This window comes from Ornithorhynchus anatinus, chromosome 3, assembly GCF_004115215.2.
Source record: "Ornithorhynchus anatinus isolate Pmale09 chromosome 3, mOrnAna1.pri.v4, whole genome shotgun sequence".
Taxonomy (NCBI): Eukaryota; Metazoa; Chordata; class Mammalia; order Monotremata; family Ornithorhynchidae; genus Ornithorhynchus; species Ornithorhynchus anatinus.
Window position 1 is genome coordinate 107,585,331 of NC_041730.1, and position 13,681 is coordinate 107,599,011.

Below are 13,681 nucleotides of genomic sequence, written 5' to 3' on the forward strand. Positions count from 1 at the left end.
CCTCAGCAGGACGTTTTGCCCAAAAGGTAAAAAAAAATTCGAACTCTAGGGCAGGAATCATTGATCACTGCACCTGTTATTTTTTGAAAGATCATCTTCCTATGATTTCCTTTCCATTAATGGATACCCTTTCACTTGAAAACTCACAGTGGAAGCATCATGGCTTTTAAGTTTCCTGGTATTAGCAATAAGTGGTTTTGAATTTGTTCCAATTATTCTGACGCAGAATTGGAAATGCTCTTTTAGGGCTGAACTCAGCCACCCGAATTTGTAGTTAGAGAGTGTTATGCTGTGCATTTTTATTTCGAAACATTTTACTGTAAGACACTTGGGTTAACATGTGATAATGGATAAAAATATGTCTTTGATACAAAAAGTGGAAAATACTATGATTTGGATAAGTACGCTGACCTACACTGACAAGTCTTGTAATTAATGTTCTTTCCCAGTTTAAAAATAAAGATCTTTTGTAATACATTTCTGTATTATTGCATTTCCATAAGTTATTTATTTATATCGATGTCTATCTCCCTCTCTAGACTGTAAGCTTGTTGGGGGGCAGGGAATGTGTCTGTTTATTGTTATATTGTACGCTTCTAAGTGCTTAATACAGTGTTTTGCTCACATTAAGTGCTCAATAAATATGATTAAATGAATTAATTGTTTTCTTTCTAGAAGATTAAGGGCATGTTTATTATCACAAAACAAACAATATCATTCTGTATTACTATCTGGACTAAATAGTGAAATACTCCCACTGCATATTGACAGCCTTAGGTAAGGAAGGACTTTTTGATGGTCTAGCCGGCTGTAGTGCAGTGTTCTTGAGGTCAGGAAACATATCTACAGATGGCACTGTACTCTCTTAAGCGCTTAGTATAGTGTTCTGCACAAAGGTACTCAACAAATGCTTCTGATTAATCAGTTGATTATTAAATGGGAAGTGCAAAAGCAGCAGCAAAAATTACAGTCGGGCTTTGGAGTGTTAGGCTACACTTCGTTTGAATGTGTCATTTCTGGTAGAAGGGGTCCATGGAGTATGCATTGGAGGAGCTAACATTTCTCTTTGGTGTCCATGGACATTTGTCAGGATAATGTACAGTAGTGCTTTGCAGATAGTAAGCGCTTAACAGACACCATAATTATTTATTATAATTATTATTCTGGTTTGGGGTAGATTTCTTGGGACATGCCCCAGAAGAGACTTTACTCTATGTCAAACTTGTAAATGCTGAGTCTCCATCCTGTCACTCTTTGGAAAGGCTGAGCATCTTTGGTTTACTGATGAAGTTGTAACAAGTGAAAATGAAGGACACAAAACGGGGTGACAAACTAACACTCCTCTGCTACTTCTGGCTCCAGCTCACAGGAATAATTTCTGACTAGAAGGCTGGAAGAGGAGTCAGGAAATGTATGAGATGAGTTCAGATCTCATAATCTAGGGAACAGGATGGGTCAGACCAGGCTGTGGAGATTGGTCATGAAGACTGAGCTGGGAGGGGAATATAAATTGGAATATAAGAGTATCACGATCCCCTTCCCTACAAGGAAGGAAAAAGAAAATCACTTATCCCCATTATGCTTGAGTAGAGAATACCTTCATGGTGTAAGCTACTTGAGGGCAAGGATTGATCAATTGTATTTATTGAGCACTTACTATGTGGTATTTATTAAGCACTTGGGAAAGTACAATGCAACCGAGTTGGTGTGCTTACTGCCCAAAGGAGCTTATAGTCTAGAGGGGGAGAGATGGACATCAATTCAAATAAATTACAGATATGTACATAAGCACCATGGGGCTGAGGGAAGAGTGACTATATTATTTATTACCTTTTTTATTTTGTTAATGAGGTGTATATCTCCATGATTTTATTTATCTTGATGACGCTGTCTTGTTTTGTTCTGTTTTGCTTTGCTGTCTCCCCCATTTAGACTGTGAGCCCGCTACTGGGCAGGAATTGTCTCTATCTCTTGCCGAATTGTATGTTCCAATTCCTTAGTACAGTATCCTGCACATAGTAAGTGCTCAATAAATACTACTGAATGAATGAATAATAATAATGTAATAATAATCTTGGTATTTGTTAAGCACTTACTATGTACAGAGCACTGTTCTAAGCGCTGGGGGAGATACAGGGAAATCAGGTTGTTCCACGAGAGGCTCACAGTTAATCCCCATTTTACAGATGAGGTCACTGAGACGCAGAGAAGTTAAGTGACTTGCCCACAGTCACACAGCTGACAAGTGGCAGAGCCAGGATTCGAACCCATGATCTCTGACTCCCAAGCCCAGGCTCTTTCCACTGAGCCACAAGTGAATAGGGAAGGGAGAGGGAGTCAGGGAAAAGAGGGCTTAATCAGAGAAGCCCTCTTGGGTGAGATGTAATTTTAATAAGGCTTTGAAGGTGGTGAGAGTGGTGGTCTGTTGTAAATGGACTAGACGCGAGTTCCAGGCCAGACGCAGAATGTGAGATAGGGCTCTGTGGAGACACAGACAAGATGGAGCCTGGGGCTAGAGAAGTGAAGTGTGTGGGCTGGGTTATAGTAGAAAATCAAGATTATGTCTATTAATTATTGTAATATTCCAAACATTAATACAGAACTCTCAGGAGAGTCAGGACTCAATTAATATTATTTATTGGTTGACTGGGGTAGGAATGGGAAAGAAGGACATGGTTGTACATTTCCTGGCCTGCACCGCTTTGAGATCAAGCGGGGCTCAGTCAGAGCAGAATCAGGAAGAAATCAGGAGGTGAAATGTAATGGCAATTTTGTCCCAGCTCAGAATAACTCCTCACTAGCAGCTAGGGACCATGGCCTAGTGGAAAGGGCATGGGGCTGGGAGTCAGGGAACCTGGGTTCCAATCTCTGCTCTGCCACTTGTCTGCTGTGTGACCTTGAGCAAATCATTCAACTTCTCCATGCCTCAGTCTCCTCTTTCATAAAATGGAATTTAAATCCTGTTCCCTTCTTATTAGATGTGAGCCCCATTTGAGATAACAACTATATCCTTACAGGCCATGAGAAGTAGCATTGTCTAGTGGAAAGAGCACGGGCCTGGGAGTCAGAAGGACCTGGGTTCTGATACCAGCTTCACCACTTGTTTGCTGTGTGACCCGAGTCAAGTCACTTCACTTCTCTGTGCCTACTTACCTCGGTATAAAATGTGGATTAAGACAGTGAGCCCTATGTGGGACAGGAACTGTGTCCAACCCAATGATTTTGTATCTACCCCAGTACTTAGTACAGTGCTTGGAACATAGTAAGTGCTGAACAAAACCCACAATTATTAATTATCATTATCCAAACTGATTATCTTGTATCTACCCTATTGCTTAGAACAGTGCTTGGCGAATAGTAAGTTCTTAAACAAGTACCATAATTATTAACAGCTTATGTTTCCTCTGAGATAAGTTATGCTTGTCTTCTAGCAGCAGCTGCACACATTTGGCCTGGCCAGAGAACTGGGAAAGTCTTTCCTTCCCTCTATACTTAGGATGCTACATAATATATTTCTTGGCCACCCAAATCAATATGAGTAATAATAATTTTGGTGATTAAGCACTTACTTATACCAAGCACTGTACTAGGTGCTGGAGTAGATGCAAGATAATTCAGATGAGATAGAGTTCCTGTTCCACGGGGACTTACAGTCAAAGCAGAAAGAAGGGGTATGATTCTGCATTTTAAGGATGAGGAAACTGAGGCACAAATAATTTAAATCAAGGTCATACTCCAGGCATCCCTTAAATTATCTATGCTGATTATGCTTAGATAACAATCAGTATACTGAAACTTCCCTTACCCTCACCTATACTCACCTTTCTTTCCTAGTGTCTTTTTTCAAGTGTCTTTGGTCTCTTTATCTTATCTTTATCAATTAATGTATCATTTCACAATGTAGCCTTCCATTCTCTCAAAATAGCTAGTTATCATGTACTTATTACTTCCTTTTTTCTTCAGTAGATTACAAAACTGTCATGGAAGATGCGTTTTCTTTGGCTCATATTCCAAATACTAATTCAAAAAGATATGATCATCACTCATTCATTCATTCAGTCAATCGTAATTACTGAGTGCTTACTATGTACAGAGCACTGTACTAAGTGTTTGGGAAAGTACTCATCAGTAAAGTTATAAAATCATTTCCCTCCACATAAATATTTATCAAATTGCTAGACAATTTAATCAGCTAATCACACTCAAGTGATGCAGACTTAATGTTTACTATCTCAAAAGTGTACACTCCAGATGTCCATATTTTATGTCATTTCATCTATCCAAAGATGAATTATAGAAGCTTAGACACTCAGCAGCATAGGAAATGTATTGAATTTTTATCCCTTTTGTTGATATCTTTTATTCAGCCAGGGATTTGTGTAAATAGAATCACTGGCTAACTGTGATTAATTAAAATGGAAAAGGAACATGTCTCTTAAGGTAGATTCACCAAGGAATTAATAGAGACACTTTGAAAGTTAGTGGCTACCACCTGGCAAATAGTTCCTTCACTTGGTTAACCCTAGTGAAGTTAAAACAACTTCCTGAAGGGCCTTATTTACCCCAAGTAATAGCTTTCTTAATGGAAGAATCTTACTATCTATATTACCTACCAAGACAGTATTTCTTCAAAAAGGAGTATTCCTTTTTTTTTGTTCTGTTTGTAAAAAGGCAAAATCATTTTATACTTTGGCCACAGCCTAGTTCTAAGGAGTAATAATAACAATAATAATAACTGTGGTATTTATTAGGTGCCTATAATGCCAGATGCTCTACTAAACTCTGGAGTAGATAAATAAATTTGATAAATAAATGATCAAATCAGGTCAGACACAGACCCTTTTCCACATGGGGGCTCACATAGGGGAAGAGAGAATAGGCATTTAATTCCATTTTTCCAGATAGCAAAAGATGAGATGAGATAAGAAGCTGCGACGCATGAGATGCAGTGTGGTATAGTGGATAAAGCATAGGCCTAGGAGTCAGAAGGTCATGTGTTCTAATCCCAGTTCTGTCACTCGTCTGCTGTGTGACCTTGGGCAAATCACTTCACTTCTCTGTGCCTCAGTTCCTTCATCTGTAAAAATCTGTAGAGAAGCAACGTGGCTACGTGGAAAGAGCCGGGGCTTGGGAGTCAGAGGTCATGGGTTCGAATCCCGGCTCTGCCACTTGTCGGCTGTGTGGCTGTGGGCAAGTCCCTTAACTTCTCTGTGCCTCAGTTACCTCATCTGTAAAATGGGGATTAAGACTGTGAGCCCCACATGGGACAACCTCATTACCCAGCACTTAGAACAGTGCTCTGCATGTAGTAAGCACTTAACAAATACCAACATTATTATTATCATTAAAATAGGGATTGAGATTGTGAGCCCCTTGTGGGACAGGGACTGTGTCCAACCCAATTTTACTTGTATCCACCTCAGTGCTTAGTACAGGTCTGACACATGGTAAGTGCTTAACAAATACCACAATTATTATTATTAATTACTAAAACTGAAGCAGTTAAGTGATTTCCCAAAGTCAACCAGCAGACAAGTGGTGGAGCCTAGAATAAAACCCATTCCTCTGACTCAGAAGCCCAAGCTCTTTCCAATAGGCCTACAATGCTTTTAAAATATCCAGGGCAAATTATCATTTTCTTTTTTAAATTTCATTTATATATTCTAAATTATGCAAACATAGATACTGAATCACTGACTTTCATAATTTTCGATTTGGGATTTCCTTCCCATTTTGGAAAAGAGACTACTTGACCTACTCTATCCTTCCAGGATGGTATCTAAACATATCAATCAATGAAGAATAAATTGATGTAGCAGTAATGAGAGGTAGTTTCTTAAAGGTAATGCTGGATCTGACTTAGAAAATACATCAACATGATTTCTGGAACAGCAGAGAAGGCTTCCAATTAAAAATTTAAGAATATAGGGACCTTAAGAAATGCAACTGTGGCCTGACAAATGGTCCAACAAGCTCAGCATTCTGTCTCTGACACAAATAATAAAAGACACTTACAAGAACAATGTGATGGTTAGACTCCTTGACATTCAATTCCAGGGTGAAGAATGCTCAACTTCCCCCTCAAATAACTCATCTAGGGACCTGAATCTATAAAAGAACTTGAATCAATGGCTCACTAAAATGTTCCTGTCTCTGGGCATAATTGGCTGAGAAGCAGCATGGCCTAGTAGAAAGAGCATGGGTTTGGGAGGTGGAGGACCTGAGTTCTAATCCCATCACCACTGCTTGTCTGCTGTGTGATCTTGGGCAAGTCACTTAACATCTCGGTGCCTCAGTTACTTCATTTGTAAAATGGGGACTAAAACCCTGAGCTCCACGTGGGACAGAGACTCTGTCCAGCCTGATTTTCTTGAATCTACTCCATTGCTTAGTACAGTACTTGGCACAGAGTAAGTGGTTAACCAATGTCATTAAAAATTTAATAAAATTAAAAGCTTCTATTTAATGATGACTAAACCACAGAATAAAACTAAAACCCAGGACCACTGGGGCTAGGTTCTCTCCTAGGTTTATGTTAGTGTTACAAAGAAAATTATTTTAATCAGGTATTAAGACCCAAGCAGAAAGTTGTCTTTTACCATTCATTTTAGCACTGTAATCACTATGGTTCAACATGAGTTAACAGTTTACCATTAGCATGTAAACTCTTCGAAGGTGGGCACCATGACTTTTACTTCTATTCCACATTCTCAAGTACTGAGTACAACATTCAACACAGTGTAGACACTCAGTAAGTATACATTATTGTTGTTGTTGATGATGAAGATGATTAAGATAGAGCTTCAGGTATTTTTTTTTTCATTCTACGCAATCAAGCATAAGCACTTTGGGTCAAATGAGAGAGAAAATAGAAAAGTTTGTCACCTGTAGAAACAGCTACGATCTCCTTACCTGCAGGGGACAATGTGAAGTATTTATCCTTACTATAATAGATTGAGGTCATTCTCTTCACTTTTTGGGAGGGAAATATTGCCACTGCATATTTTTTTTAAGAGCAGCCCTGCTGCTGATTCAGTGGAAAGAGCACTACTCTGAGAATTAGGAGACCTGGGTTAATGTCCCAGTGCTGCCAGCATTTGGTTAACATGGACAAAGATTGTACATCACTTTGTAACCCTGTCTGACTAGTTTCATTACCATCTGGGCCCCAGGAGTCCAGGGGTGTGTGGGCCGGGGGCCGGGGGCCGGGGGGGATATGACTGGCCGGATGAGAGAGTGATGTGGGCACCTCATAAGCCACTAATACTATGGTCATTTCCTGTGCCCAGATTCACCCACTGCTCTTGATGGTAGTCCACCCACTGCTCTTGATGGTGACATTGTGTGGGACCACTGAAATATGTTTTTGAACTAAGAACAAGTCAGTTTCCAAGGACAAACATTTTATATTCGGAGGGTAAGGGAGAGTGAATAGGTCAAAAGAGATGCATGAATTTCTATTTTTAACCTGATTATTTGCATGGGAAAACTATCATCTAGTGCCCAATAAATGTCTGTGGGGATTGCACCAGGAAGACCAAGGGAATGTTTTCAGTATGGAATGCTCAGACTGTGGAAACAGCATGGCTTAGTGGAAAGAACATGGGCCTGGGAGTCAGAGACCTAGGCACTAATCTCATCTCTGCCACTTGCCTGCTGGGTGATCTTGGGCCAGTCACTTAACTTCTCTGTACCTAAGTTTTCTCTTCTGTAATATGAGGATTAAATACCTGTTCTCCCTTCCTTTAGACTGTGAGTCCCTTATAGCACAGGGACACTGTCTGATCTGATTATCTTCTATCTTCCCCAGCCTTTCCACTGAAGTATAATTCTTAGCGCATAAGCACTTAACAAATACCATGATTATTCTTAATAGTAGTAGTAAAAGTATTTATTGGGAGCTTATGAGGCTCAATGCATTGTACTAAGCACTCTTAGAAAAAATAAAATGGAAGAGGCATATCTCCTGCTCAGCATGGAGCTTTGCAGTCGACTGGGAAAAGACTACAAACCGGATAGGGAAGGCTTCCAACTAAATTATTAATAGCATAATAATTTAAAACTAAGACAAACAAATGGTTCTCTGAACTATGTACGAGTAGTTTCCATCCAAAGCCAAACTTGGGGACCGTGAGGTCAGCAGTCCAGCCAGTTGCCAGACTGCCTGTACCACTGTTGGGGCCGGTTTCCTGGCCTTGGTCTTTGGAGCCCACAAAGCACATGCACACAGACCTGTTTGTTTGGCAAGTGGGATTTGAGCTCTTAATTCTTATCTCCCTCTTTTCTCTGTCACTACGGCCAAGAGAAGGGAAAGGAGACCGACGAAGGACAAGAAGGAAGGTTTTAAATTTCCAAAATGAAGAAATGTTCATATGAGTAATTAGTTTGGAAAGTTATACACACATTTGGTAAAATGAGACGGCTTCACACTGTCCCAATTTCAGTCTTTGGATTGCTATACTAAAGCAGTGTGTTGTCTATGACTATACATGGCCTTCAGTTTGAGAAATACTGTCTTATTTGTGTAGCTATGGACATATTTCAGGTTTTGCTGAATTTTCTTTTCTGAAAAGTGGATGGGGCCCATTGGAGAAGACACAGAGCCAATCGGGAGGAGAGCAACTTAGCTGTCTTTCTGCCTGTCTATACCGACAACTCAACATGAGAATTGGCTGACCTATTTTTAGGGTTATGAAACCACCATTCAAAATGCATTTTCTATGTAATTCAAATAGGCATAAAACTATCTCCAGGGGTCCTGGATATTTTGAGAAGAGCAGTCTTGGTCTTGCTCCTTTCTGTAAATTATTTTGTGTTTGCTCCTCCTGTTGTATTATAAACTCTTTGAGGGCAGAGATTGTTCCTCTTAGCTCTATTGTACACTCCCAGTGGTTTATTACAATGCAACACAGTCAGGCACTCAATAATTATACCTTATTGATTGGCTGATTTTGGCCTAGGCAGATTCAGCCACTGAACAGTAAGATCAGTTGCCACAATTTCTTTTCGATCCTGCTCAACACATACGAGTACTGTTTTACCTCAGCCTTGTTGCTTTTTCTAATTTAATCTTTTTTCTTGTGATTTATAAAAATCTAACTTGTTGATACTACAACTAGAATTTCTTATTGTTATTAATAATAAAAATTGTAGTATTTTTAAGTGTTCACTAGGTGCCAAGCACTGTACGAAGCCGGCAGACTCAGCGTCATCCTCGATTCCTCCCTGTCTTTTGATTCTCACATTCAATCTATTATCAAATCTGCTGATTCTCCCTACTCACCATCTCTCACACCTGTCCTTTTCTCTACCACAAGCTGCTACTGCCTTGGTACAAGGTCTGGTCAAATCAAAGCTAGATGGTTGCACTGGTCTCCTCACTTGTCTCCCTTCCCCCAGCCTCTCCACCCTCCATTAATCAAAATAATGATGGTATTTCTTCAGTGCTTACTATGTGAGAAGCAGCATTGCCTAGTGGCTAGAGCATGGGCTTGGGAGTCAGAGGTCATGTGTTATAATCCCAGCTCTCCACTTGTCTGCTGTGTGACCTTGGGGAAGTCGCTTCATTTCTCTGTACCTCAGTTACCTCATCTGTAGAATGGGAATTGAGAGTGTGAGCCCCATATGGAACAACGACCTTGTCCAACCTGATTGCCTTGTATCTATCCCAGTGCTTAGAACAGTGCTTGGTACATAGTAAACATTTAATAAATACCATTATTATTATCATTATTATGTGCCAAGCATATTAAGCACTGAGATAGATAAAAAATAATTATGTTGGACAATACCCCGTGTTGGTCTAATCTATGGTACAGGCTAATGCATGGATCAACTTCTCGAAACATCATTTCATCCGTATCTTTCCTCTACTTAAAGCTACCCTCTGTCTTTCTAGAACTTTTTTATGGTATTTGTTTAGCACTTAATATGTCCCAGGCACTGTACTAAGTGCTGGGGTAGACACAAGGTAATCAGGTTGCACACAATCCCTGTTCCACATAGGGCTCCCAGTCTTAATCCTCATTTTACAGATGAACAAACTGAGGCACAGAGAAGTGATTTGCCCAAGGTCACACAGCATACATGTGGCAGAACTGGGACTAGATCCCAGGTCCTTCTGACTCCCAGGCCCGTGTTCTATCCATTAGGCCACACTGCTTCTCCAGTGGTTCCTCTGGTTTAAGAAAAACTCACAATCAGCTGAAAGATTCTCCATCATCTGACTCCACGTTACCTTTCTGCTCTCTTCTGCTCTTCTTCAACTAGTATACTTTGTTCCTCCCAGGTTATGCTAACTATATCTTGCTCTCTACTCTAACACCTCCATCCTTTCATTTATACTGTTTCCCAGGGCTCCATCCCCAAATTTGACATTCACAACTCTTCCCACATTCAAAGTCATCCTAAAACTTTCTCCTCTTTCCCCGCCCCATCATGCTAACCCTAATCTTTCCTGATTAGTTTCTAGCACTCTGAGTAGTATAAACCCATCAATTATGTCTAGGACCTAGGAACATACTTGTACCCATTCTCATTATTTTTGTATTTAAATATACATACACAAATGTATGTATGGGGAATCTAATCTTCTTGGGGGTAGGAAATGTGTCACTTCTTTGTTTTGTACTTTCTAAGGGTTTACACATCACTGCTCTTAACATCACCCCTTTTCTGAGTGGAATGTATGATAGGAATGGATGACAACTAGATACCTAAATGATTACTCTACATTGAACTGAAATGAAGTAAAGGGATATAGCAAAATTCTCTAATTTGATGAAACTATTCCAAAACGTGTAACTTTACAGTGGACATCTAGGAGCCAGCTACAGAAGGAAGATTGCCTGGCATTCCACAATTGGAATTTGAAATGGTTTGACTTTGGGGAGATCATGACATCCAGAAGAAAAAACAAAAAAAATGTCAAGTATTGTGGATGACAAATGCAACGAAACAGAAAAGACAATCTTTCCATGCACTCACTGTGGTAGGTTTTGCCAACCATATATTGGTCTTTTCAAACAATAATATTTGGAACAGCAGTGTTTCACTTCAAAATCAAAACAGATTATGATTTAGGACATGCACACCCTTCAAAAGCACACTGCATTATTTACTGGAATTCCTACAGATATTCTACTTTGTCAAATAATACATTGAACTAATATTTAGTGCTTAATTTCAGGGGGAATTTTTTCACAATAAGCCTGCTTATCAGTTTATGTATATATAAACAAATACACACTTTATTATTTATCATGAGGCATATAAAATGTGATTTAAAATTTTATGCCTGTACCTAAATTTCACTAAATTAAACCTAATTCAAATAGGAATAGATATGAATATGCCCTATATTGAAAATAAAGCAGAACTGCATAATTATCAGATAGTTTATCCAAACTATAATTCTACTCATTGGTAAAATAAGATGAATTTATAACTGAATGGTCCAAATGAGTTTTGAAGACAGGAAAAAGTAAACAAATAATTTCACTGTGCATCAGGCATGGCCTCAGAATACAGACCTTGACAAACAGGTGGTTAAACGAACCTCAACATTCTTGATATGGGAAAAAATATATATCTAAAATGTCCAATAAGGACATTTCTAGGAAGATAGGAGAAATGTGGACATTCACCCAAAATAAAGGCCTGACCATGGCAAGTGATTATCTCAATACCCAAACTGAGTCTATTGTATCCTCATGTTCTTCCATCCATCCCTGAATGACCCATTCAAGGCTACATTTCCCTCAGTGCACAACCACTGAGTAGCCTGAGTTGGACCTGTAATGAATCTAGCCTACTATTTTATATATAAGCACTCATTCATGCCAACCTGACTAGGGCACTCAAGGTTTAAAATTAGTACTTATGCTTTGTTGAATTTGAAGCTGAAGTGACCCATTGGGATTCATTACATCAAGTGTCACTGTAAGAAGTGTTCTCAGGAGGACTTTTTAATTATTTTACATTAATTAGCTCAGCTAGTAGAAGGTTCTATTTTTCCTACCTTGATCCACATGGCTAGTAGCTCTGGGGAAAAAATTCCAGCATTGAATTTTTTCTTCCAAAGTAAAAATGGCCTTTCTTGGGCACAGAACAGTATTTTTAAATTATACTGATATTATTCACAGAAAAAGCTTAACATTTTGGAATGATCTAGAAATGTCTAACCTCTGCAGACCTGGTAAAAACCTTAGTTCTTAATTAGCCCTGATTTTTCCCTTTGTTCTAGCTTATCATATAAAACATTGTATTGATATTCAGCTACACATTGTCAGAAGGAAACTATCCCAGTTTCTTAGCAGCTTTGCTCATTCTCATGAATTGAAAGAACCCTTCCACATTTGAAGCTGCATTTATTTCTCCTTTCACAACTTATACAGCTCAAATTCTAATGCTGCGGTGGTTGCTAATGCTCTACAATCTGGAAATTTTGGTATTGAGATCATTCATATCTCTGAAGAACTGTCATCATTTCATTTTCCTCAATTGTCATAATCTTCCATGTTTCCATGGAAACTGGACGGAAAGACTAAAATGGCAAAATACAAATGAATAGAACTTAGTTGTCAATGTTGTTTTCCACTAGGAGTCTAAATACTATCATTAAAGAGCTCAAAGCCTCCACAAAACTTCCTTGAAATAGTTATATAAAATTCTCCAGTTTTTAAAAAATAATCAAATCATTCTCCCATTATTGATTACTTGCTACAGTTATTTTACTATCATTATAACTGAATTGCCAATGCATAGTATTCCTTAGTTTCAAAGTTTGAATCTAGTCTGGTCATATATGTACATAAGGCAACATACATGGGTCATTAATTAAATTAAATTCCTTGTTCTTGAATAAGGCTACCTTCTGCACAAGTGAGGTGTGAGAAATATGCCACAATTTCCCCCTCAAAAATGAAGTTACTTCTAGACCTCTGTGGAATAGCATTTTTCAAAGACATAGTGTATGGTTTTCCTTATTGTGTTCCATCATTCTGTCTCAATTCTGGCCCCTTAGTATCACAATTGGTTTCATCCTGATTTGCATCTGAACTTTTGCTATGTTCCCCATAATGGGGAGCTGCTTTTTTTTTAAATGTTGACCAGAAATGGAAAAACAAACCCTTGCCACATAAGCTAATCACCGCTTTATTGCCAATAGTGTTCATCTCCTTAGTGGAAAATTCAAGATAAATGTACAGTCACTGTACTGATATGCAGAGTCACATTGCCAGTTTGTGGACCTTTGTTCCCTGTATTCCTTCTTTTCCTTTCTCTATCTAGATTAGAACTGGAGTCATTTCACCAAGAAGTCTGGGTGGACAAAATAATGCAATTCAGTTTATTTTTCTATGCTTTATATTTCTGTTCAAGAATAACCTTTTTGTAGTTTACCCAGACTGTGGCTGCTTGAACCTCAACCAACCTAAGAGATTCAACCACCCTCAATCGATCAATAGTTTATACATTATAGATAGGAAGAAAAAGAAAATGCAAAAATGGATATGTGGATTAGTAAGAGCTCAAACAGTAAAGTTGATGTGAATAGGAGTGCTAAGGATGGTAAACAGTGCATAAATGTGGAGGTAATGTCGACAGGATGAGGTAGGTGGTAGTAATAACAGCAGCAATTTTTTAGTGCTGTTTTAAAAATGGGATTAATTTTTATGGTGAG

The 13,681-nt window shown here is 38.8% G+C and overlaps 1 protein-coding gene across 2 annotated transcripts in view; it reads right to left on the reverse strand.

The window, feature by feature from the left end:
• The window catches only part of PRKG1 (protein kinase cGMP-dependent 1), a 1,170,280-nt gene that overhangs the window by 96,887 nt on the left and 1,059,712 nt on the right, over nucleotides 1-13,681 (reverse strand). The window lies entirely within an intron of this gene.